Genomic DNA, 27,402 nt, shown 5'->3' on the forward strand with positions numbered 1-27,402 from the left:
CTGAACCTTGCGGTACTCCAACTGAAAGAGGTAGCGAAGAGGAGGTGGATTCAGAAAAGCGGACACTGAGTGATTAGATAGGTAGGAAGTGAACTAAGAAAATGCTGTGTCCTAGTGATTGTAGTGTTTGCATGAGAAGAGAGTGGTCAATGGTGTGAAAAGCAGCATAGAGATCTAGAAGAATAAGAAGTGAGTAATGGCCTTTAGACTTAGCAGTGACCAGCTCATTCACTACTTTAGTCAATACGGTCTCTGTGGAGTATTGGGAACGAAAGCCTGACTGACTTAGGTCCAATAAGTTGTGAGTTAAGAAAGTGTATGAGGTAAGTGTATGCAAGTCTCTTAAGCAGCTTGAAGGGCATGGGAGCTGAGAAATGGGCCAGTAATTTGAGAAAGAATTTGGGTCAGAATTTTTTTTTCCAGAATGCGAGTAATCACTGCATGCTTGAACAGAAATGGCAAGATATCAGGAGAGAGAGAGAGCAAGAGATATTACAGATTTTAGTTAAGGTTGGGATGAGCACAGGAGACAGAGCTTTACTTATTTGTGAGTGTATAGGATCAAGAGGAGAGGTAGTAGAGTAGGCAGATGAGGAGAGTGTTTATATTTCATCTGCATTTGTGGGATAAGATAAAAAGAAGATGTCAGCAGGTCACTGGCTGAGGAAAGAGCATACCACTTCATTTTAGATCTTACCAATCTTGTCCTAGAAGTAGGAAGCAAGATCTTGTGCATTGATAGTGGCTAGAGGGTTGAGTGAGGGAGGGTTGAGAAGTGATATACTGTAAATGTATTATAAATGTGGCTTCTTGTTGGGGTGTGCCAGGTTTGTTGTAATCCACTTTGGTGACAATGCCCTGTTTATAAGAAAAAAGGCACAACTCGTCCTGTGCATTAAGGCCAACATTACAGAGGTTCAGCATTGTTGGGTGTGAGTATTGAGGTGTCCTCATGAGGGTATTGTGATTGAAAAGGCAAGGCGCAAGATAAACACTGCTATGGTGAAATCTGTGACTGCCTCAGTCTATCATCCCCTCATATATTTTGGGGATGTCTGCCTGTAAAGGTTGGCTGGTGTGCACCATAGTGAGGCAGGCTTAATTTTCTTCTTAGCTTTTTAGCTGTTGTCCTTTTTTTGTGATTGCTGATTTGAGCTGATGAGGGAAAACGTTGATCTTCAGTGGCCACAAGTGGCATAACATGTGATTATGGAGCACTTGGCATTTAGAAGGACAGGTTAACACTGTTCATGAGAACTTTTGTAAAGGTACTGTTGAGATCAGTAGCACTGTGCCAATTAAGGGGATGTGGGTTCTCCACAGCTCAGGTTGCCTGAATTTGGTTTGGATGGAGCTCCTTATCTTCCATGTTTTCTTGGTCACCAATCTTTTTATTTATTCAAAAATGTGTGACCTTTTACTACCAATCATGTCTGTGTTTATAGGTGGTTTTATAATGCCAAATCATATCCATAAACCTTTAGGCAACTTATATGTAGTCAGAAAGGGAGGCCTGATCTGCCCAAATGTTTCAGTCATCTAGTACAAACTTTTGTACCCCTGCAGATGCTGAAAGTTTGTCTCAGGACAACCAGGTGTTTCTCCAGAAACATAAGTACAATTGTGCAACAGAAGGCAGTTGTAGTCACAAAGGGTCATTTGCACTGAGGCTTTGCACTTTTTTGGCTTGTATATGAAACTTAGTATATGTGCTGACAAAGCCTATTGGATTGCTTTATCGTATAAACAACCCTTTATGAGGTCTAAGAACACTGTACGCTGAATGCGTGAGAAGTACCGTAAAGGTACGCTATTTGCGTATCGATCGCTTAGCCGTGATCGAGACGCTCAGGCGTCACGTTTACTCACGAGTAAATGATCACAGGCAGGCACGCTATTGGCTATAGACAAACGTAATGCTTCGCTATGGCGTAGCGGACGCTTGAGACCACGAGGAGGTCACCAGCGGCGCAGACGCTCACAACGCTAAACCTTGATATCTATATCTTTGACAATGAAATACACAGAATACCTTAATGTGAATACAGGGTGTAAGTGCAACCTTGTGTAACCTGACTAACTACAAAGCTGCTTGAGCGTCACCGACGCTCAAGTGAACACTTAAAACTATAGGAAATACACAGATACTTGTTTAGGGTCCAAAGCCTATTATATGTATTATAACTAATATACTTGCAAAAAGGAATCACAGTACAAATGATACACTACAATATAACAGAGACTTCCTAACCAAAATAGCTACACTAGAAATACAATACAATACCAATCTAATGCAATACAATACAATACTAGTCAAGGGGAGATATGGGAGAAAAGAGAAGGGAGAGAGAGAGAGAGAGATGGAGAGAGACGGAGAGAGAGAGAGAGAGATAGGGAGAGAGATGAGAGAAATGGCTCACAGAAAGACAATGATTACGGAGAGAAACTTACGCACAAGGGTAACGATCGCAAGCGCTTCTGGACAGCCAGCTTCCCGATTATCAGCAATGAGAACCGTTTGATGAGAAGTGCCAGCTGGATGCCACAGGCCCGTCTTTTATGCTACTCACACAATGCAATCCAATGGTCCCTACAATCTCATTGTCCATTGGACGCAGGAATTCGGCTTCGCATTATAACAAAGGTCATAGGTTGATTCATACAGGTGGGCTGTGTTGTATCAGTGGCCTTGTTTATGCAACACAATGGGTGATGACCAACACATTCCTGTCTTCTGGAGAGCTATTGTTTGACGAATACAAAACAGAATCCTGTCTGGGTTTTGTTCTATATTCATGATGTCCACTTTCAGTTGAGACAATGACATCTCAGCCCTCATTCTCCTGGATACAAACCCTAATCCATTCGAAAACACAGGTGTTGGCCCTCCTCATTGAGTCTCAAAGCTCAGTGTAATTAAAGACTATTGTACTCCGTCTGCGGGAAAGATACTGATTTGGAGTACAATTGATCTTCAATTACTATTCCGGTGCTTACCTTATGCATGTAAAGTTATGAGGCCCTCCCAACATGCAAACTATTGTTTGGGGGATCTCTGAGGTCAATGAGCCATTTGAGACCCACTGATACCTGTCTCCACTGTTCAGGTGCATGAATAATAAATGGACATAACTTCTTATGTCCATAACTATTCGCACGAGCGATTAATACGCTCCAAACCAACACCGGAATATTGCTATTTAAATACCCTTCCGATGGGTACCAAACACTGCTGTATGATTCCTGTTAGACCCTTCCTACAATACAAAGAGGGATTCCTCCGTTCAGGGACATTCTATATTAACCAAACTTTCAGAATCTATCAAAGGGACCATGGTCTACAAACTACATTAATTGTGAAAATATGTAACGATTGGGTCGCACGCTACGACTACATACTCCTTACCGTAAATACGCATACCGATGCGAGCGGGTGCACGCATCAGCGGGTATGCGCTATCACGGGAAAGCGCACGCATGCGCAGCGCGGACCAGCGTGAGGTGCAAATATGGCAGCGTGTATAGGGATATTTTTCTGACTTTGACAGTCCACCCTTTGGCAGTCAATAATAACTGCCACCTTCAAAACATTTCAAAAAGGAGAAAAATATAAGTCAGGGGTTAATTCATTTCCATGGTTGGGTAAGGAAGAAGAGAGGAGTAGGTGTGAAGAGGGTATGACCTAGTGAGATAGCAGAAGTATGTGTGTATGAGTCCATGTTTGGAGGGTCATGTATCATCGTGCCATACGTGTGGTAAATCAAGCTTCGAGGTATTGCGAAGTATACATTTGAATTCCTTCTTATCCCGTGGTACAGGTCTGTGGATGGGCTGTCAAACTTTACCGAGCTCTTTTCGGCTTTTGAACAGAATGGGGAGCACATTTTAGTTGATGATACATGAATGGGGGAATATGTGATTGCTGGTATCTGTGCCTGTATTCCCTATACTATGTGTGTTATTACCTGAGGGTTGTAGAAATGAAGAAAAGACATAATTACGGTAAATGCGGTGGTATTCTATGTCAGGGAAATGTACATCTGTTGTTGAAGTTTTGTTCGGTATCTGTTGAGAGTCGTCTTCTTTGCGCTGTATTGCTCCTTGGGCATGAGCAAATAGCTTTGTCAGTGCCATCAGGTTTACAAAAATGTTGGGCTAGCGTGAGTTTAAGAATACTAGGGAAACTGGGGATCCATGGCAAAGTTCATCAAATGTCCATTTCTCAAGTGGTCAAAACTTCATCTTTGGTGCTTGTCTGTTGTCTGTATAGCGTCTCGTCAACTTCCTCGTCCAAGGGGGTCTTTGTATCTTGGGGAAAAGCAGAAAAACAGGTGAAAGAAACGGACCTTATAATCGCATTTTCATCACATCATGGTTTCTATCATTGGGTCATAAATCAAATCCAGGTTAATTACAGTTTCCTCACTCCTCAAGCTCATCACTTTTGTACTTTGTTTGCACCTCATTAAAGCCTGCCCGCATCTAAATATCACTCCAATAGATATAATAACACCTAAGATACATAGGAGAAACTTTCCAACATCCATTATGACTCCTTGAGCCCAGTCTCCTAAACCGGAGAACCAATTTCGCGGGTTCAACCATGACACCCAACCAGTCAGCTCATTACCTACAGCAGCAAGGGTGAGATTGTGTTTTCGACGAAATTCCCACTTCAATTGGAGAATATCGTCCATCTTTTGGTCTATGACCTCTACCGGATCCTCGGTGCTATTTGTGATATACGTGCAACACTTTATGCCGTACTGTGTTGCCAATGTAACACAATATCCGCCTGTTACTGCTGTAAGATAATTAAGAACCATCCTATGCTGAACTAGTTCTGTTTTGTAAGCTTGAAGTTCTCTTCCAGTGTATCTAAACGTGTCATCATACATTTCAGTGATATTATCTAACAAATTGGCGAGTGCGGAAATGTATCTATAATTCATCACTCCTCGAGCGGTGCGAGTGAAATCTAACGCTACCAGAACCTGAATCCCGGTGGATTCATGGATAAGATCAGAGGCCGGATGCTCTAACCTTTCTGACAGTTGTCTTTTAACTCGGTGCTCGTAATGAGTGTGAGTATAAGGAGCTTGGGCACCACGGTGTATGTCCTTCATTTTGTCATGTGTAACAGTCATCACTTCAGGCAATACTTTTCCAATATAACACAATCCTTCAGAGTTTGGGGCAAGCCACTTGTACGCCTTTCTCCCGCATATGAAATATGCGTCATCGGGGAGAACATATGGGACGGAGAAGGACATGACCATGTTACAAACCTTCCAGGTGAAATCTCCTGACCCTAATTCTTCCATCTGCTTAATGCACGTATCGGTTTGTACGATATGTGCACAGTATCCTGGTGATACCTCTCCAACTCTAGTAATCCTATTTCCTAAGGTATATCGATACCGGAAAGATTTTCCTCTACTGGCTATGTGGCGTACAAGCTCTGTATCTGTAGGCATTCTATCTGCTCTGTGTGAAAAGGTCATGGTAAGGTTGCTCCATGACACTTCCCAATTTCCCGGCTTACGGGGATTGGAGATGTTGAAACATAAGAGGGACCTATATGGTATTGGTGGAGCTTCAAGCTAGGAGGGCTGGAGATATTAAACCTCCTGTCCACCGGTCTCCCACCATTTAACTCAAGTACCTCCCCTAACGTTAAAGGAAATGGTACTAGCCCTGATTTGCTATGCCCTTGAGGTACTTGAGAACATACCCAACAATCTGTCTCATTTAACACGCTACCCACTAAGGAGTGATAGTCACTCAATGGATGCCGGTCCATATGGTTATTAAAACTGGATTGGCATTATTGCTACCGAGCCTACAGATACAGTTTTCTTTTTGAACTAACAATCCTTCAAAGAAAATGTTTACAGATAACATGGTTGTTAGATCGTGCCCGGTACTCGCCTTTGCTTGGTGATTGAGTTGCTATTGGAAATTTACACCTCCGTCTCAGTCATCAGGACCTTTCTGGATCCTTTCTCGACCTCACTGGTACTCTCACCGAAACAGACTGCTCTGGTCAACATCATGGTTAACGGAAAAATCCATATCACAGTCTCTTGGGGCAAGTCCATCTTACAGGAGGAGAAAAGAAGAAATTTGTAAAGGGGGTATAAGAAAACAGTTTGAGGGGGAGAGAACTTGTTACGATAATAAGTTCTCTCGTCTTGTTGTTCTTCTTGTTCTGCTGTCCTCTCAAAGGTGCTGTCTCTCAGTCTTCCAAACGAACATTCTGGTGATGCAATATTCCTTCCCAACCGACGATCTTTCTGTAAGGAGCAAAAATCTGGCATTACCATTGGTCCAACTGAGGGGTGACATAGCATCTTTAAACCATGGAAACATGAGTGGGAAGAGAGAGACAACAAAAAAAAAAACAAAAGAGATAGAGAACAATTCATGTGCATATATACATTACATAACTTGACAATAACCATCAATAAGAAAAGAGAAACAAAGCATTTTTAAACATTGTCAACATTAAGAAAACATTGTTAGCATTAGAAAAACATTGTCAGACTTATTAGGCTGTCATATCTATGTGTCTAATGGTCTCCTTGAGCAGTCCCTCCCCACCAGCACCTGCATTACTCCACTGTCTGTATCTGGCCAGAAATACATTGTGGCGGAGGTCATGCTGGGGTTTGGTAGACTTCTGCAAGGACCAAGTGGATATGCAATGTGTGAATTCTTACCGATAATCGTCAAAGATGGGGATAGAGAGAGAGAGAGAAAAACATTTTTCTTCACAAATACATTTACAACGTTTCACCTGGTCATTCCTGTGTCTTCAGTGAATGACCTCCCACTTTATTAACCGTTACCTCAGGCTTACCATCCGTCGTATGATCACCTTTCTTGACTACCTATCATGGGTGTGGCTCAAAATTCCTCCTATCTGATCTCTGATTATAATGGTGTGTGTTGTAATTTTGCTCATTTCTTGGTCTAGGGGGTCTAACTTTATGTGGGTTATTACAGTTGTTGGCATAATGCCCTTCTCTTCTACAATGGTAACAAATCCTTGGCTTTCTCCATGTGCTAGGGGCCTGGGGTTCCGGTCGACTTGATGCATCCTCTAGTGCTTGGATGTTCAGTGTCATCAACCGCTCTCCCTGCGCTTCCCTGGTTCTTTGGATATTTCGGTCATGCTCGATAGCGGACTCTCTTAATGCCGCCACCGAGATACCTCTCCAATGAGGTATTGAAGTTTGTACCCTAATTTTTAGTGTGTCTTTTAAGTTGTTCGCTAATACGGACACAGCTACCTCTCTGTGGTGTACATTAGTTTCAATGTCATCTATACCTGTGTACCTAGCCATATCCTGCAGAGCCCGGTGAAAATACTCTTCTGCGGATTCACCTTCTTTTTGTCTTATTGTATAGATTTTATTCCACTTTACTACTGTAGGAAAATATTCTTTCAACTGTAGATTGATTCTTTTTACATTATCTTGGTTATACTTGTTTGTTAGTGGCACTTCCTCATCTAGCTTACAATCAGTGATAAATTTCAATGAATCAACATCGGGGGGTAAACATGCCCTCAAAACTGTCCTCCAATCTTTGTTACTTGGCTCTGCAGTATGTCCTAGCACTCTAATGTATCTTTGACAAGCAACTAAGTCTTTCCTGGGATCAGGAAATTCAGACAGAATTGCTCTTAATTCTGTTCGGGAAAAAGGGCAGTACATGGCGATGTTCCTGACAGGAGTGATTCCTGAAGAGTCAGTTTCCCCATTTGGTACTGCAATTACCCTAACAGGATTAAGTCCAGTAATGTCATTCTGAATTGATTCTAAGATATAAGGTACATTTGTTTGTGCGTGATGTATAATACCATACATACCTGTGGACACGACCTCACCTGACCCTCCATTAGGGGGTTTGATTACAGTTTTTACCGACTGGGTCGCGTCCACCTGGACGTCTTGTGTGATGGCTTCTGGAAGAGGTGCCGACATCGTTCTGGGTTCACTTTCTGGTTGGTGTTCCTGAGGAAAGTTTAACATGGGGTGCGACTTGCATGGGTTAATAGTTGTACATTCAACAGTATTACAATTATCTTTGTTACATTTATTACACTTATTCTTATCATCTATACTACAGTTGCTAAGAGCGTTTTTATTGTTCACCCTTGTGCTTTTCTCCGCAACCACAATCCCCTCCATTGCCATCTCTCTCCTCTCAAGATGAAAGTTAGGTAAGTAAGTTACATTTCTTTGCATTTCACCCTCCTGTTGCCATATCTGTAAACAATCATAATGCTTGATTCGTCTCTTTGCTGATTTAATGAGACATATCCTTCTCCTTAAATTATGCAACACCTCTGAGTCAAAGCTACCTATCCCGGGAAATGGTACCTTATCCCCCGCAGTCATTCGTGTCCATTCATCACAAAAGGTCTCAGAGTGGGGACCATATTTCCCCCACATTACTAACCGAGCAGACCCTCGGGGTCTGCAAGCCTCTGGAGTCTGAATCCTGACCTCCGACCGTCTCTGTATTGTGCACTTGGCTGCCATTGTGGACCTTTTTAACACAGAAAAACTTCCTAAAATGCACCAAACACAGAACTTCGTTGGAAATCCTTAAAGCTCTTCCACTGAACTTCTTCTGCTCCGGGTATCTCCGGTCCGCCTTCTAGCAGACACGTGTAGCCGTTGCAGGCCCTATTTTTAGAGATTTTCCTGAGAAAATTCCCTTTTCCATTTTTCTTTACACAAATCACGCTTGCATGTGCTCCCTACAACACGTATGAGGGCAAGATTTACGCATGGATATACGACCTCATATCACGTTGCGTTATTGGTCACACATACAACCGTGCGGTCCAATCGTACCACTTATAGACACTTGTTGCCCATAAATGGTAGGATCATTGGAGTCTCCCTACTGTGCTCCAAAACAGCCAGAGCGTAATACAACGAAAACTTTATCACACTCTGTTGCATGTTTTCACTCAGATCGTGCTCATCACGTTCCACATAGATCACAAAGTTCACAAAGCGGGATTATCACATAGATCACAAAGTCCACAAAGCGGGATTCAATACACTCATACCGTTTTCAAACCAATATCATTCTTATAGTTTTCTGATCAGAAAAATCATTTCCCGTAGTCTGATAGCTCTCCCCAGAGGTATTACAGTAAAGTAAGGTATTTAAACTAAGTTTTTGGAAAACTGAAATCAATTTGTGCTATTTATCGCCTTGCGCTATTTACCGCGTTGCGCTATTTACCGCGTTGCGCTATTTATCGCCTGTTAAAGTCAACTTGTGGTTTGAGTTACGTGGGCGTACACAGACGCTCCGTTGCGTAATGTACACTGCGTGCGTCGGCCTTTGGATTGCGTACGCAAGTCTCAGTTAGGGACACGTGTACGCAAAGCAAAGATCCACCGTAACACAATTTATACTTTTATCAATGTAGATGATCCCTGATCATCTACCACACACCACACTGACTTCGCCTTATCTCCCAGGCAAACCGTGTGTTGGTCTATACTTTAACTATTACCTCTATTCTTAAACTATGAAATAACAGCAAATCTCTTTTGGCACCTTTCTATCAACTATAAAACTGGCAAACAGGATAGTGATATACGAAAAATGAAATACACAGATGGAAAAGAAATGCAGATATATATATGTATGCGTGCGTATATACGCAAGACAGAAGAAAAATAAACAGTTTTAAAAAACACTAGCGTTTTGTTCTTACCTCCGGTTCCCGGATTCCTTCAGCACCCTTTACCTAAGCGAAGCAGACGCTTATCCCATCAGCACTGCGAGACAACCTCCCGCCCTTTGCTGAGGGATAATGTCTGCTGATCTACCTAGTGCAGATATGTGAAGGACTGGACGGCCCCCAATTGACAAAGCCTATTGGATTGCTTTATCGTATAAACAACCCTTTATGAGGTCTAAGAACACTGTACGCTGAATGCGTGAGAAGTACCGTAAAGGTACGCTATTTGCGTATCGATCGCTTAGCCGTGATCGAGACGCTCAGGCGTCACGTTTACTCACGAGTAAATGATCACAGGCAGGCACGCTATTGGCTATAGACAAACGTAATGCTTCGCTATGGCGTAGCGGACGCTTGAGACCACGAGGAGGTCACCAGCGGCGCAGACGCTCACAACGCTAAACCTTGATATCTATATCTTTGACAATGAAATACACAGAATACCTTAATGTGAATACAGGGTGTAAGTGCAACCTTGTGTAACCTGACTAACTACAAAGCTGCTTGAGCGTCACCGACGCTCAAGTGAACACTTAAAACTATAGGAAATACACAGATACTTGTTTAGGGTCCAAAGCCTATTATATGTATTATAACTAATATACTTGCAAAAAGGAATCACAGTACAAATGATACACTACAATATAACAGAGACTTCCTAACCAAAATAGCTACACTAGAAATACAATACAATACCAATCTAATACAATACAATACAATACTAGTCAAGGGGAGATATGGGAGAAAAGAGAAGGGAGAGAGAGAGAGACAGAGAGAGAGAGAGAGAGAGATGGAGAGAGACGGAGAGAGAGAGAGAGAGATAGGGAGAGAGATGAGAGAAATGGCTCACAGAAAGACAATGATTACGGAGAGAAACTTACGCACAAGGGTAACGATCGCAAGCGCTTCTGGACAGCCAGCTTCCCGATTATCAGCAATGAGAACCGTTTGATGAGAAGTGCCAGCTGGATGCCACAGGCCCGTCTTTTATGCTACTCACACAATGCAATCCAATGGTCCCTACAATCTCATTGTCCATTGGACGCAGGAATTCGGCTTCGCATTATAACAAAGGTCATAGGTTGATTCATACAGGTGGGCTGTGTTGTATCAGTGGCCTTGTTTATGCAACACAATGGGTGATGACCAACACATTCCTGTCTTCTGGAGAGCTATTGTTTGACGAATACAAAACAGAATCCTGTCTGGGTTTTGTTCTATATTCATGATGTCCACTTTCAGTTGAGACAATGACATCTCAGCCCTCATTCTCCTGGATACAAACCCTAATCCATTCGAAAACACAGGTGTTGGCCCTCCTCATTGAGTCTCAAAGCTCAGTGTAATTAAAGACTATTGTACTCCGTCTGCGGGAAAGATACTGATTTGGAGTACAATTGATCTTCAATTACTATTCCGGTGCTTACCTTATGCATGTAAAGTTATGAGGCCCTCCCAACATGCAAACTATTGTTTGGGGGATCTCTGAGGTCAAAGAGCCATTTGAGACCCACTGATACCTGTCTCCACTGTTCAGGTGCATGAATAATAAATGGAAATAACTTCTTATGTCCATAACTATTCGCACGAGCGATTAATACGCTCCAAACCAACACCGGAATATTGCTATTTAAATACCCTTCCGATGGGTACCAAACACTGCTGTATGATTCCTGTTAGACCCTTCCTACAATACAAAGAGGGATTCCTCCGTTCAGGGACATTCTATATTAACCAAACTTTCAGAATCTATCAAAGGGACCATGGTCTACAAACTACATTAATTGTGAAAATATGTAACGATTGGGTCGCACGCTACGACTACATACTCCTTACCGTAAATACGCATACAGATGCGAGCGGGTGCACGCATCAGCGGGTATGCGCTATCACGGGAAAGCGCACGCATGCGCAGCGCGGACCAGCGTGAGGTGCAAATATGGCAGCGTGTATAGGGATATTTTTCTGACTTTGACAGTGCTGAAACACATTAACAATCCCGTTGCAGTGTTTACACACAGACATATGCATGGAGTATGTTTGTTAACTTTTCTTCAAATTGCATGTTTCACTTAAATATTACATAACTTTATTTACATTTTAATGCACAGTTATTATTTGCTGAATTTAATATAAAACGACAAAAGAGTAAATGTGGCATATGCTAAAGTTCAGGTAACTTTCCAGTTGATTTATTGATACTATGTTTTAATAGATTTTAATATGCTTATATGATTACTGTTTCAGTTCTAAATATACCCAGGTAAAGAAAATTCCTGAATTGAAAAATACTAAATACCTGTCTGGCGGGTAAATTTACTAAGCGGCACTTTTCAAAGATGCCACTACTTCAGTGGTTTTGTATGCTGGATGTAAAGTGTCAATAATATATATATAAAAAAAAGGCCTGTTTTGTATTTAATATTATTGCCACTTTAAAATCAGTGGCCAAAACCTCCACAGACATGGTTACTTGGAATGGTTCTGCTTAGTAAATTTACCCCTGTGTGTTGTACAAACTCTCAACAATCATGGGATACACTAAACAACTGACTTAACGACTCACTGACTGACTGACTGACTGACTGACTGACTGACTGACTGACTGACTCATCACTAATTCTCTTACTTCCTGATATGTTAGAATTTTAATAAACCTCCCCTAAGGCGATGAAAAGGGGGTTGACATAATGATATCATTACCGATGTGTGGCTTGCGTTGTATGAATGGTAACGCCCAAACAGACAATCAGATCCAAATTTGGATTGCACCTCCAGTGTGTAGAATTTAATAAACTACAAGAATAGTCCTGTCATATCTGCTACGGGTGCTCCTCGGGTAACCCTAAGAACCATGGATTAATACTTACTTACATTAAGACGTCTCAAATTTACACTTTAGATTTACCAAATATTTAACACTCATTTATATTTACAGCCATGAGAATCAGAAACTTCTGTGCAAAGAACGGGTAGAACAGCTAGGTAAGTTATAAAGCAAGGGAAGGCTAAAAAAGATATCTAAAAAGCTGTGATATTTTCAGAAACATCATAAGGAAATAGAAGGTAGGAGGAAGTGTTAAACCTAAGCCAAGTTCTGGAATACCCAGAAAATCTCTGATAGAACCTGGGCCAGTGACATGCAGTGGGGTGAGGCAGGTGAGGCAGAGCATTTCCTGTCATACTAACATTTGTGCCAGAGTTTTGACTGTATAAAGTATATGAAAAATATAAATAATTGAAAAATATAAATAATTTGTTTGAAATATCTTCTTTGCATTATTCTAATCATTTTTATAGCCAAAACTCTGGAGTAGAAAGTCTATGGCAGGTGAGGCAGTGTCTCCCCTGCCTATCTTTTCTGCACATCTCTGATCAAATCTCACCAAATTTCCAGGAGTTTATACTACTGCACCTGTGTATAATGCCCAGATGTACCCTTTGGCTCATATATTGCGTGTAAATCTGGCTCTGGTGCTAGCCAGTGCCTCCTGAGCCATTTAGCTCACTGCACGTCCCTGATATTCCAGGGCAGATATGCAGAAACCATATATCAATGCAAATAACCTGTCAAAAGGATTTAACCAAGGTCATAGCTACCATAGGTGCAGAGTGTGCTACTGCTGTGTTGCTAAGAGCTGAGAGGGACCCACCTTCCCTGTCAAAGTTATATGTGTTACATATAGGCTTACCATACTATCCCTTAAACTGGGACACTCATGAATTACACAAATTATGTGGATTGCTGACTTTAAGCCTGTTTGTTATCTGGGTTTAACCAGCCACAGAACCTGTTTAATTTAAGATTGTCCCGGTTTAAAGTGATTGTATGGTAAGCCTAGTTATATACAATTTTCACCATTGGGTTGCACACTGTTGCCCTTACAAACTTTGTCTTTGAGGCCTGCAATATATCTAGTTATGCCTCTGTGCTTGCTCATTGTAATGTGGTATAAAGTGAATTGGTAAAATATGAACTGGGGGCACTGTAATATGGCACAATATGAAGTGGAGGCATCATAGTGTGGCATAATATGAACTGGGGGCAGCACTGTTATGTGACATAATATGAACTGGAGACACTGTTTTTCACAATGTGAATTGGGGATACTGTGTTGCATAACATGTACTGAAATACTGTAATGTGAACTAGGGCACTACTATGGTTCATAAAATAAACTAGAGCAATAGTAGGGGGCATAATATTGACAACTGCTACAAAGAGGTGTCTCTTTAGAAGCCTAATAAAATATAATCATTCTGTACTGTTAATAAAGCGGCATTTTTTCTGCCTTATTTTATGTCAACATCCGGAAAAAAATGCCGGTTTTTAGATCAAGAACAAGTTGTTTTTTTAACTGCAGACTATATAAACTAGTAGCGGTGGAGACAGAGGCACCTTTGATAAAGTGCCAGCATGACATGAATCCATTTGGAGCCTGAAGGATCCGGTGAACACGAAGCTGAATTCTGGGAGTTTGCGGTGACGTCATTCCCAGCAGCTGATCGCGGTTAGGCACACCTTGGATTCCCAGCGTTGGGGTGCCTGTGGTTTAGGGTAAGAAAGGATCAGCTAACAATGGCCTACAACCACTAATATACCTCACCGGCTCATACCAAAAAATCCCCATAAATGGGCTGTATAACATTAACCATACTAACGTAACCCTTTTTTTTTACGGGTGCCACTTAAATTATATTATCACAAATATTTTTTTATTACTCTAACTAGAAGCTTTGGGACAGGATTGACTGTTGAGTTCTCAACAGCGATAGAGATATCAGGTTGGTAACTACTATTCTTCTATAAAAATATAATTAATTCTGTTTTGGAAATATTAAGTTTAAGGTGGCGATATAACATCCAAAATGACACAGCAGAAAGACATTCAGTGACATGGACTAATACAGATGGTGACAAATCTGGGGTGGATAGGTACATTTAAGAATCATTCTCGAACAGATTAGGGTGAAATCCAAAAGAGCTGATTAGTTTGCCAAGAGATGTGGTATAGATTGAGAAAAGCAGAGGATGGAAGACTGAACCTTACGGTACTCCAACTGAAAGAGGTAGCAAAGAGGAGGTGGATTCAGAAAAGCGGACACTGAGTGATTAGATAGGTAGGAAGTGAACTAAGAGAATGCTGTGTCCTAGTGATTGTAGTGTTTGCATGAGAAGAGAGTGGTCAATGGTGTGAAAAGCAGCATAGAGATCTAGAAGAATAAGAAGTGAGTAATGGCCTTTAGACTTAGCAGTGACCAGCTCATTCACTACTTTAGTCAATACGGTCTCTGTGGAGTATTGGGAACGAAAGCCTGACTGACTTAGGTCCAAAAAGTTGTGAGTTAAGAAAGTGTATGAGGTAAGTGTATGCAAGTCTCTTAAGCAGCTTGAAGGGCATGGGAGCTGAGAAATGGGACAGTAATTTGAGAAAGAATTTGCGTCAGAATTTTTTTTTTCAGAATGCGAGTAATCACTGCATGCTTGAACAGAAATGGCAAGATATCAGGAGAGAGAGAGAGAGAGAGCAAGAGATATTACAGATTTTAGTTAAGGTTGGGATGAGCACAGGAGACAGAGCTTTACTTATTTGTGAGTGTATAGGATCAAGAGGAGAGGTAGTAGAGTAGGCAGATGAGAAGAGTGTTTATATTTCATCTGCATTTGTGGGATAAGATAAAAAGATGTCAGAGGGCTTAGGTAGGGAATTGAGCAGGTCACTGGCTGAGGAAAGAGCATACCACTTCATTTTAGATCTTACCAATCTTGTCCTAGAAGTAGGAAGCAAGATCTTGTGCATTGATAGTGGCTAGTGGGTTGAGTGAGGGAAGGTTGAGAAGTGATATACTGTAAATGTATTATAAATGTGGCTTCTTGTTGGGGTGTGCCAGGTTTGTTGTAATCCACTTTGGTGACAATGCCCTGTTTATAAGAAAAAAGGCACAACTCGTCCTGTGCATTAAGGCCAACATTACAGAGGTTCAGCATTGTTGGGTGTGAGTATTGAGGTGTCCTCATGAGGGTATTGTGATTGAAAAGGCAAGGCGCAAGATAAACACTGCTATGGTGAAATCTGTGACTGCCTCAGTCTATCATCCCCTCATATATTTTGGGGATGTCTGCTTCTAAAGGTTGGCTGGTGTGCACCATAGTGAGGCAGGCTTAATTTTCTTCTTAGCTTTTTAACTGTTGTCCTTTTTTTGTGATTGCTGATTTGAGCTGATGAGGGAAAACGTTGATCTTCAGTGGCCACAAGTGGCATAACATGTGATTATGGAGCACTTGGCATTTAGAAGGACAGGTTAACACTGTTCATAAGAACTTTTGTAAAGGTACTGTTGAGATCAGTAGCACTGTGCCAATTAAGGGGATGTGGGTTCTCCACAGCTCAGGTTGCCTGAATTTGGTTTGGATGGAGTTCCTTATCTTCCATGTTTTCTTGGTCACCAATCTTTTTATTTATTAAAAAATGTGTGACCTTTTACTACCAATCATGTCTGTGTTTATAGGTGGTTTTATAATGCCAAATCATATCCATAAACCTTTAGGCAACTTATATGTAGTCAGAAAGGGAGGCCTGATCTGCTCAAATGTTTCAGTCATCTAGTACAAACTTTTGTACCCCTGCAGATGCTGAAAGTTTGTCTCAGGACAACCAGGTGTTTCTCCAGAAACATAAGTACAATTGTGCCACAGAAGGCAGTTGTAGTCACAAAGGGTCATTTGCACTGAGGCTTTGCACTTTTTTGGCTTGTATATGAAACTTAGTATATGTGCTGAAACACATTAACAATCCCGTTGCAGTGTATACAGTGTTTACACACAGACATATGCATGGAGTATGTTTGTTAACTTTTCTTCAAATTGCATGTTTCACTTAAATATTACATAACTTTATTTACATTTTAATGCACAGTTATTATTTGCTGAATTTAATATAAAACGACAAAAGAGTAAATGTGGCATATGCTAAAGTTCAGGTAACTTTCCAGTTGATTTATTGATACTATGTTTTAATAGATTTTAATATGCTTATATGATTACTGTTTCAGTTCTAAATATACCCAGGTAAAGAAAATTCCTGAATTGAAAAATACTAAATACCTGTCTGGCGGGTAAATTTACTAAGCGGCACTTTTCAAAGATGCCACTACTTCAGTGGTTTTGTATGCTGGATGTAAAGTGTCAATAATATATATATAAAAAAAAGGCCTGTTTTGTATTTAATATTATTGCCACTTTAAAATCAGTGGCCAAAACCTCCACAGACATGGTTACTTGGAATGGTTCTGCTTAGTAAATTTACCCCTGTGTGTTGTACAAACTCTCAACAATCATGGGATACACTAAACAACTGACTTAACGACTCACTGACTGACTGACTGACTGACTGACTGACTCATCACTAATTCTCTTACTTCCTGATATGTTAGAATTTTAATAAACCTCCCCTAAGGCGATGAAAAGGGGGTTGACATAATGATATCATTACCGATGTGTGGCTTGCGTTGTATGAATGGTAACGCCCAAACAGACAATCAGATCCAAATTTGGATTGCACCTCCAGTGTGTAGAATTTAATAAACTACAAGAATAGTCCTGTCATATCTGCTACGGGTGCTCCTCGGGTAACCCTAAGAACCATGGATTAATACTTACTTACATTAAGACGTCTCAAATTTACACTTTAGATTTACCAAATATTTAACACTCATTTATATTTACAGCCATGAGAATCAGAAACTTCTGTGCAAAGAACGGGTAGAACAGCTAGGTAAGTTATAAAGCAAGGGAAGGCTAAAAAAGATATCTAAAAAGCTGTGATATTTTCAGAAACATCATAAGGAAATAGAAGGTAGGAGGAAGTGTTAAACCTAAGCCAAGTTCTGGAATACCCAGAAAATCTCTGATAGAACCTGGGCCAGTGACATGCAGTGGGGTGAGGCAGGTGAGGCAGAGCATTTCCTGTCATACTAACATTTGTGCCAGAGTTTTGACTGTATAAAGTATATGAAAAATATAAATAATTGAAAAATATAAATAATTTGTTTGAAATATCTTCTTTGCATTATTCTAATCATTTTTATAGCCAAAACTCTGGAGTAGAAAGTCTATGGCAGGTGAGGCAGTGTCTCCCCTGCCTATCTTTTCTGCACATCTCTGATCAAATCTCACCAAATTTCCAGGAGTTTATACTACTGCACCTGTGTATAATGCCCAGATGTACCCTTTGGCTCATATATTGCGTGTAAATCTGGCTCTGGTGCTAGCCAGTGCCTCCTGAGCCATTTAGCTCACTGCACGTCCCTGATATTCCAGGGCAGATATGCAGAAACCATATATCAATGCAAATAACCTGTCAAAAGGATTTAACCAAGGTCATAGCTACCATAGGTGCAGAGTGTGCTACTGCTGTGTTGCTAAGAGCTGAGAGGGACCCACCTTCCCTGTCAAAGTTATATGTGTTACATATAGGCTTACCATACTATCCCTTAAACTGGGACACTCATGAATTACACAAATTATGTGGATTGCTGACTTTAAGCCTGTTTGTTATCTGGGTTTAACCAGCCACAGAACCTGTTTAATTTAAGATTGTCCCGGTTTAAAGTGATTGTATGGTAAGCCTAGTTATATACAATTTTCACCATTGGGTTGCACACTGTTGCCCTTACAAACTTTGTCTTTGAGGCCTGCAATATATCTAGTTATGCCTCTGTGCTTGCTCATTGTAATGTGGTATAAAGTGAATTGGTAAAATATGAACTGGGGGCACTGTAATATGGCACAATATGAAGTGGAGGCATCATAGTGTGGCATAATATGAACTGGGGGCAGCACTGTTATGTGACATAATATGAACTGGAGACACTGTTTTTCACAATGTGAATTGGGGATACTGTGTTGCATAACATGTACTGAAATACTGTAATGTGAACTAGGGCACTACTATGGTTCATAAAATAAACTAGAGCAATAGTAGGGGGCATAATATTGACAACTGCTACAAAGAGGTGTCTCTTTAGAAGCCTAATAAAATATAATCATTCTGTACTGTTAATAAAGCGGCATTTTTTCTGCCTTATTTTATGTCAACATCCGGAAAAAAATGCCGGTTTTTAGATCAAGAACAAGTTGTTTTTTTAACTGCAGACTATATAAACTAGTAGCGGTGGAGACAGAGGCACCTTTGATAAAGTGCCAGCATGACATGAATCCATTTGGAGCCTGAAGGATCCGGTGAACACGAAGCTGAATTCTGGGAGTTTGCGGTGACGTCATTCCCAGCAGCTGATCGCGGTTAGGCACACCTTGGATTCCCAGCGTTGGGGTGCCTGTGGTTTAGGGTAAGAAAGGATCAGCTAACAATGGCCTACAACCACTAATATACCTCACCGGCTCATACCAAAAAATCCCCATAAATGGGCTGTATAACATTAACCATACTAACGTAACCCTTTTTTTTTACGGGTGCCACTTAAATTATATTATCACAAATATTTTTTTATTACTCTAACTAGAAGCTTTGGGACAGGATTGACTGTTGAGTTCTCAACAGCGATAGAGATATCAGGTTGGTAACTACTATTCTTCTATAAAAATATAATTAATTCTGTTTTGGAAATATTAAGTTTAAGGTGGCGATATAACATCCAAAATGACACAGCAGAAAGACATTCAGTGACATGGACTAATACAGATGGTGACAAATCTGGGGTGGATAGGTACATTTAAGAATCATTCTCGAACAGATTAGGGTGAAATCCAAAAGAGCTGATTAGTTTGCCAAGAGATGTGGTATAGATTGAGAAAAGCAGAGGATGGAAGACTGAACCTTACGGTACTCCAACTGAAAGAGGTAGCAAAGAGGAGGTGGATTCAGAAAAGCGGACACTGAGTGATTAGATAGGTAGGAAGTGAACTAAGAGAATGCTGTGTCCTAGTGATTGTAGTGTTTGCATGAGAAGAGAGTGGTCAATGGTGTGAAAAGCAGCATAGAGATCTAGAAGAATAAGAAGTGAGTAATGGCCTTTAGACTTAGCAGTGACCAGCTCATTCACTACTTTAGTCAATACGGTCTCTGTGGAGTATTGGGAACGAAAGCCTGACTGACTTAGGTCCAAAAAGTTGTGAGTTAAGAAAGTGTATGAGGTAAGTGTATGCAAGTCTCTTAAGCAGCTTGAAGGGCATGGGAGCTGAGAAATGGGACAGTAATTTGAGAAAGAATTTGCGTCAGAATTTTTTTTTTCAGAATGCGAGTAATCACTGCATGCTTGAACAGAAATGGCAAGATATCAGGAGAGAGAGAGAGCAAGAGATATTACAGATTTTAGTTAAGGTTGGGATGAGCACAGGAGACAGAGCTTTACTTATTTGTGAGTGTATAGGATCAAGAGGAGAGGTAGTAGAGTAGGCAGATGAGAAGAGTGTTTATATTTCATCTGCATTTGTGGGATAAGATAAAAAGATGTCAGAGGGCTTAGGTAGGGAATTGAGCAGGTCACTGGCTGAGGAAAGAGCATACCACTTCATTTTAGATCTTACCAATCTTGTCCTAGAAGTAGGAAGCAAGATCTTGTGCATTGATAGTGGCTAGAGGGTTGAGTGAGGGAAGGTTGAGAAGTGATATACTGTAAATGTATTATAAATGTGGCTTCTTGTTGGGGTGTGCCAGGTTTGTTGTAATCCACTTTGGTGACAATGCCCTGTTTATAAGAAAAAAGGCACAACTCGTCCTGTGCATTAAGGCCAACATTACAGAGGTTCAGCATTGTTGGGTGTGAGTATTGAGGTGTCCTCATGAGGGTATTGTGATTGAAAAGGCAAGGCGCAAGATAAACACTGCTATGGTGAAATCTGTGACTGCCTCAGTCTATCATCCCCTCATATATTTTGGGGATGTCTGCCTGTAAAGGTTGGCTGGTGTGCACCATAGTGAGGCAGGCTTAATTTTCTTCTTAGCTTTTTAACTGTTGTCCTTTTTTTGTGATTGCTGATTTGAGCTGATGAGGGAAAACGTTGATCTTCAGTGGCCACAAGTGGCATAACATGTGATTATGGAGCACTTGGCATTTAGAAGGACAGGTTAACACTGTTCATGAGAACTTTTGTAAAGGTACTGTTGAGATCAGTAGCACTGTGCCAATTAAGGGGATGTGGGTTCTCCACAGCTCAGGTTGCCTGAATTTGGTTTGGATGGAGTTCCTTATCTTCCATGTTTTCTTGGTCACCAATCTTTTTATTTATTAAAAAATGTGTGACCTTTTACTACCAATCATGTCTGTGTTTATAGGTGGTTTTATAATGCCAAATCATATCCATAAACCTTTAGGCAACTTATATGTAGTCAGAAAGGGAGGCCTGATCTGCCCAAATGTTTCAGTCATCTAGTACAAACTTTTGTACCCCTGCAGATGCTGAAAGTTTGTCTCAGGACAACCAGGTGTTTCTCCAGAAACATAAGTACAATTGTGCCACAGAAGGCAGTTGTAGTCACAAAGGGTCATTTGCACTGAGGCTTTGCACTTTTTTGGCTTGTATATGAAACTTAGTATATGTGCTGAAACACATTAACAATCCCGTTGCAGTGTATACAGTGTTTACACACAGACATATGCATGGAGTATGTTTGTTAACTTTTCTTCAAATTGCATGTTTCACTTAAATATTACATAACTTTATTTACATTTTAATGCACAGTTATTATTTGCTGAATTTAATATAAAACGACAAAAGAGTAAATGTGGCATATGCTAAAGTTCAGGTAACTTTCCAGTTGATTTATTGATACTATGTTTTAATAGATTTTAATATGCTTATATGATTACTGTTTCAGTTCTAAATATAAGTATATGAAAAATATAAATAATTTGTTTGAAATATCTTCTTTGCATTATTCTAATCATTTTTATAGCCAAAACTCTGGAGTAGAAAGTCTATGGCAGGTGAGGCAGTGTCTCCCCTGCCTATCTTTTCCGCACATCTCTGATCAAATCTCACCAAATTTCCAGGAGTTTATACTACTGCACCTGTGTATAATGCCCAGATGTACCCTTTGGCTCATATATTGCGTGTAAATCTGGCTCTGGTGCTAGCCAGTGCCTCCTGAGCCATTTAGCTCACCGCACGTCCCTGATATTCCAGGGCAGATATGCAGAAACCATATATCAATGCAAATAACCTGTCAAAAGGATTTAACCAAGGTCATAGCTACCATAGGTGCAGAGTGTGCTACTGCTGTGTTGCTAAGAGCTGAGAGGGACCCACCTTCCCTGTCAAAGTTATATGTGTTACATATAGGCTTACCATACTATCCCTTAAACTGGGACACTCATGAATTACACAAATTATGTGGATTGCTGACTTTAAGCCTGTTTGTTATCTGGGTTTAACCAGCCACAGAACCTGTTTCATTTAAGATTGTCCCGGTTTAAAGTGATTGTATGGTAAGCCTAGTTATATACAATTTTCACCATTGGGTTGCACACTGTTGCCCTTACAAACTTTGTCTTTGGGGCCTGCAATATATCTAGTTATGCCTCTGTGCTTGCTCATTGTAATGTGGTATAAAGTGAATTGGTAAAATATGAACTGGGGGCACTGTAATATGGCACAATATAAAGTGGAGGCACCATAGTGTGGCATAATATGAACTGGGGGCAGCACTGTTATGTGACATAATATGAACTGGAGACACTGTTTTTCACAATGTGAATTGGGGATACTGTGTTGCATAACATGTACTGACATACTGTAATGTGAACTAGGGCACTACTATGGTTCATAAAATAAACTAGAGCAATAGTAGGGGGCATAATATTGACAACTGCTACAAAGAGGTGTCTCTTTAGAAGCCTAATAAAATATAATCATTCTGTACTGTTAATAAAGCGGCATTTTTTCCACCTTATTTTATGTCAACATCCGGAAAAAATGCCGGTTTTTAGATCAAGAACAAGTTGTTTTTTTAACTGCAGACTATATAAACTAGTGGCGGTGGAGACAGAGGCACCTTTGATAAAGTGCCATCATGACATGAATCCATTTGGAGCCTGAAGGATCCGGTGAACACGAAGCTGAATTCTGGGAGTTTGCGGTGACGTCATTCCCAGCAGCTGATCGCAGTTAGGCACACCTTGGATTCCCAGCGTTGGGGTGCCTGTGGTTTAGGGTAAGAAAGGATCAGCTAACAATGGCCTACAACCACTAATATACATTACCGGCTCATACCAAAAAATCCCCATAAATGGGCTGTATAACATTAACCATACTAACGTAACCCTTTTTTTTTACGGGTGCCACTTAAATTATATTATCACAAATATTTCTCTGACGTCCTAAGTGGATGCTGGGGACTCCGTCAGGACCATGGGGAATAGCGGCTCCGCAGGAGACAGGGCACAAAACTAAAGCTTTAGGATCAGGTGGTGTGTACTGGCTCCTCCCCCTATGACCCTCCTCCAAGCCTCAGTTAGGTTTTTGTGCCCGTCCGAGCAGGGTGCAATCTAGGTGGCTCTCTTAAGGAGCTGCTTAGAAAAAGTTTTTAGGTTTTTTATTTTCAGTGAGTCCTGCTGGCAACAGGCTCACTGCATCGAGGGACTTAGGGGAGAGAAGTTCAACTCACCTGCGTGCAGGATGGATTGGCTTCTTAGGCTACTGGACACCATTAGCTCCAGAGGGAGTCGGAACACAGGTCTCACCCTGGGGTTCGTCCCGGAGCCGCGCCGCCGACCCCCCTTGCAGATGCTGAAGATTGAAGGTCCAGAAACCGGCGGCAGAAGGCTCTTCAGTCTTCTTGAAGGTAGCGCACAGCACTGCAGCTGTGCGCCATTGTTTGTCACACACTTCTCACCAACGGTCACGGAGGGTGCAGGGCGCTGCTGGGGGCGCCCTGGGCAGCAATGTAAATACCTTTTATGGCTAAAAAATACATCACATATAGCCCTTGAGGCTATATGGATGTATTTAACCCCTGCCAGATATTACAAACTACGGGAGAAAAGCCCGCCGGAATAGGGGGCGGGGCTTATTCTCCTCAGCACACAGCGCCATTTTCCTGCTCAGCTCCGCTGTGAGGAAGGCTCCCAGGACTCTCCCCTGCACTGCACTACAGAAACAGGGTAAAACAGAGAGGGGGGCACTTTTTTTGGCGATATTTTATATATTTAAGCTGCTATAAGGATACAACACTTATATAAGGTTGTTCCCATATATATTATAGCGCTTGGGTGTGTGCTGGCAAACTCTCCCTCTGTCTCCCCAAAGGGCTAGTGGGGTCCTGTCTTCGATAAGAGCATTCCCTGTGTGTCTGCTGTGTGTCGGTACGTGTGTGTCGACATGTATGAGGACGATGTTGGTGTGGAGGCAGAGCAATTGCCGGTAATGGTGATGTCACCCCCCAGGGAGTCGACACCGGAATGGATGGCTTTGTTTATGGAATTACGTGATAATGTCAGCACATTACAAAAATCAGTTGACGACATGAGACGGCCGGAAAACCAGTTGGTACCTGCCCAGGCGTCTCAGACACCGTCAGGGGCTGTAAAACGCCCTTTACCTCAGTCGGTCGACACAGACCCAGACACGGACACTGAATCTAGTGTCGACGGTGAAGAAACAAACGTATTTTCAAGTAGAGCCACACGTTATATGATCACGGCAATGAAGGAGGCTTTGCATATCTCTGATACTGCAAGTACCACAAAAAGGGGTATTATGTGGGGGGTGAAAAAACTACCTGTAGTTTTTCCTGAATCAGAGGAATTGAATGATGTATGTGATGAAGCGTGGGTTAACCCAGATAGAAAAGTGCTAATTTCAAAAAAATTATTGGCATTATACCCTTTCCCGCCAGAGGTTAGGGCGCGCTGGGAAACACCCCCTAGGGTGGATAAGGCGCTCACACGCTTATCAAAACAAGTGGCGTTACCGTCTCCTGATACGGCCGCCCTCAAGGATCCAGCTGATAGGAGGCTGGAAACTACCCTAAAGAGTATATACACACATACTGGTGTTATACTGCGACCAGCCATCGACTCAGCCTGGATGTGCAGTGCTGGGGTGGTCTGGTCGGATTCCCTGACTGAAAATATTGATACCCTGGATAGGGACAGTATTTTATTGACTATAGAGCAATTAAAGGATGCTTTTCTTTATATGCGAGATGCTCAGAGGGATATTTGCACTCTGGCATCGAGAGTAAGTGCGATGTCCATATCTGCCAGAAGAAGTTTATGGACGCGACAGTGGTCAGGTGATGCGGATTCCAAACGACATATGGAAGTATTGCCGTATAAAGGGGAGGAATTATTTTGCGTAGGTCTATCGGATCTGGTGGCCACGGCAACTGCCGGAAAATCCACCTTTTTACCTCAGACCCCCTCCCAACAGAAAAAGACACCGTCTTTTCAGCCGCAGTCCTTTCGGTCCTATAAGAACAAGAGGGCAAAAGGACATTCATATCTGCCCCGGGGCAGAGGAAGGGGTAAGAGAGGGCAGCAAGCAGCCCCTGCCCAGGAACAGAAGCCCTCCCAGGGTTCTGCAAAGCCCTCAGCATGACGCTGGGGCTGTACAAGCGGACTCAGGAGCGGTGGGGGGTCGACTCAGGAATTTCAGCGCACAGTGGGCTTGCTCACAGGTGGACCCTTGGATCCTGCAGGTAGTATCTCAGGGTTACAGGTTGGAATTCGAGAAGTCTCCCCCTCGCCGGTTCCTAAAGTCTGCTTTGCCAACGTCTCCCTCAGACAGGGCGACGGTATTGGAAGCCATTCACAAGCTGTTTTCTCAGCAGGTGATAGTCAAGGTACCCCTCCTACAACAGGGAAAGGGGTATTACTCCACGCTATTTGTGGTACCGAAGCCGGACGGCTCGGTAAGACCTTTTCTAAATCTGAAATCTTTGAACCTGTACATACAAAAATTCAAGTTCAAGATGGAGTCACTCAGAGCAGTGATAGCGAATCTGGAAGAAGGGGACTTTATGGTGTCCCTGGACATAAAGGATGCTTACCTGCATGTCCCAATTTGCCCTTCACATCAAGGGTACCTCAGGTTCGTGGTGCAAAACTGTCATTATCAGTTTCAGACGCTGCCGTTTGGATTGTCCACGGCACCTCGGGTCTTTACCAAGGTAATGGCCGAAATGATGATTCTTCTGCGAAGAAGAGGCGTATTAATTATCCCTTACTTGGACGATCTCCTGATAAGGGCAAGGTCCAGAGAACAGCTGGAGGACGGAGTAGCACTAACCCAAGTAGTGCTGCAACAACACGGGTGGATTCTGAATTTTACAAAATCTCAGTTGACCCCGACAACACGTCTGCTGTTCCTGGGAATGATTCTTGACACGGTTCAGAAAAAGGTGTTTCTTCCGGAGGAGAAAGCCAAGGAGTTATCCGAACTTGTCAGGAACCTCCTAAAACCAGGAAAAGTGTCTGTGCATCAATGCACAAGAGTCCTGGGAAAGATGGTGGCTTCTTACGAAGCAATTCCATTCGGCAGATTCCACGCACGAACTTTTCAGTGGGATCTGCTGGACAAATGGTCCGGATCGCATCTGCAGATGCATCAGCGGATAACCTTATCGCCACGGACAAGGGTGTCTCTTCTGTGGTGGTTGCAGAGTGCTCATCTGTTAGAGGGCCGCAGATTCGGCATACAGGACTGGGTCCTGGTGACCACGGATGCCAGTCTGAGAGGCTGGGGAGCGGTCACACAGGGAAGAAACTTCCAGGGAGTATGGTCAAGCCTGGAGATGTCTTTTCATATAAATATACTGGAGCTAAGAGCAATTTACAATGCTCTAAGCCTGGCAAAACCCCTGCTTCAGGGTCAGCCGGTGTTGATCCAGTCGGACAACATCACGGCAGTCGCCCACGTAAACAGACAGGGCGGCACAAGAAGCAGGAGAGCAATGGCAGAAGCTGCAAGGATTCTTCGCTGGGCGGAAGATCATGTGATAGCACTGTCAGCAGTGTTCATTCCGGGAGTAGACAACTGGGAAGCAGACTTCCTCAGCAGACACGATCTACACCCGGGAGAGTGGGGACTTCATCCAGAAGTCTTCCACATGATTGTGAACCGTTGGGAAAAACCAAAGGTGGATATGATGGCGTCTCGCCTCAACAAAAAACTGGACAGGTATTGCGCCAGGTCAAGAGACCCTCAGGCAATAGCTGTGGACGCTCTGGTAACACCGTGGGTGTACCAGTCAGTGTATGTATTTCCTCCTCTGCCTCTCATACCCAAAGTACTGAGAATTATACGGCAAAGGGAAGTAAGAACGATACTCGTGGCTCCGGATTGGCCAAGAAGAACTTGGTACCCGGAACTTCAGGAGATGCTCACGGAAAATCCGTGGCCTCTACCTCTAAGACGGGACCTGATTCAGCAGGGACCGTGTCTATTCCACAGAAGAGGTCATTCCTACACTGGTTAAAGCCAGGAAGGAGGTGACTGCACAACATTATCACCGCATTTGGAGAAAATATGTTGCGTGGTGTGAGGCCAGGAAGGCCCCCACGGAGGAATTTCAACTGGGTCGATTCCTACATTTCCTGCAAACAGGATTGTCTATGGGCCTCAAATTGGGGTCCATTAAGGTTCAAATTTCGGCCCTGTCGAT

At 42.2% G+C, this 27,402-nt stretch overlaps 1 protein-coding gene and 1 long non-coding RNA gene across 3 annotated transcripts in view; one reads left to right on the top strand and one right to left on the bottom strand.

Annotated features, from left to right (window-relative positions):
* The window catches only part of NOSTRIN (nitric oxide synthase trafficking), a 261,103-nt gene that overhangs the window by 172,197 nt on the left and 61,504 nt on the right, over positions 1 to 27,402 (bottom strand). The window lies entirely within an intron of this gene.
* LOC134944749 (uncharacterized) overlaps positions 1 to 27,402 on the top strand; it is a 160,413-nt gene that overhangs the window by 13,807 nt on the left and 119,204 nt on the right. For both annotated transcript variants that reach the window (XR_010181937.1, XR_010181938.1), the window contains exons 2-8: positions 12,717 to 12,763; positions 14,143 to 14,336; positions 14,511 to 14,563; positions 17,507 to 17,553; positions 18,933 to 19,126; positions 19,301 to 19,353; positions 22,757 to 22,950. This is a non-coding gene — a long non-coding RNA (uncharacterized LOC134944749). The remainder of the gene's footprint in view (positions 1 to 12,716; positions 12,764 to 14,142; positions 14,337 to 14,510; positions 14,564 to 17,506; positions 17,554 to 18,932; positions 19,127 to 19,300; positions 19,354 to 22,756; positions 22,951 to 27,402) is intronic.

This window comes from Pseudophryne corroboree, chromosome 7, assembly GCF_028390025.1.
Source record: "Pseudophryne corroboree isolate aPseCor3 chromosome 7, aPseCor3.hap2, whole genome shotgun sequence".
NCBI classification, from domain to species: Eukaryota; Metazoa; Chordata; class Amphibia; order Anura; family Myobatrachidae; genus Pseudophryne; species Pseudophryne corroboree.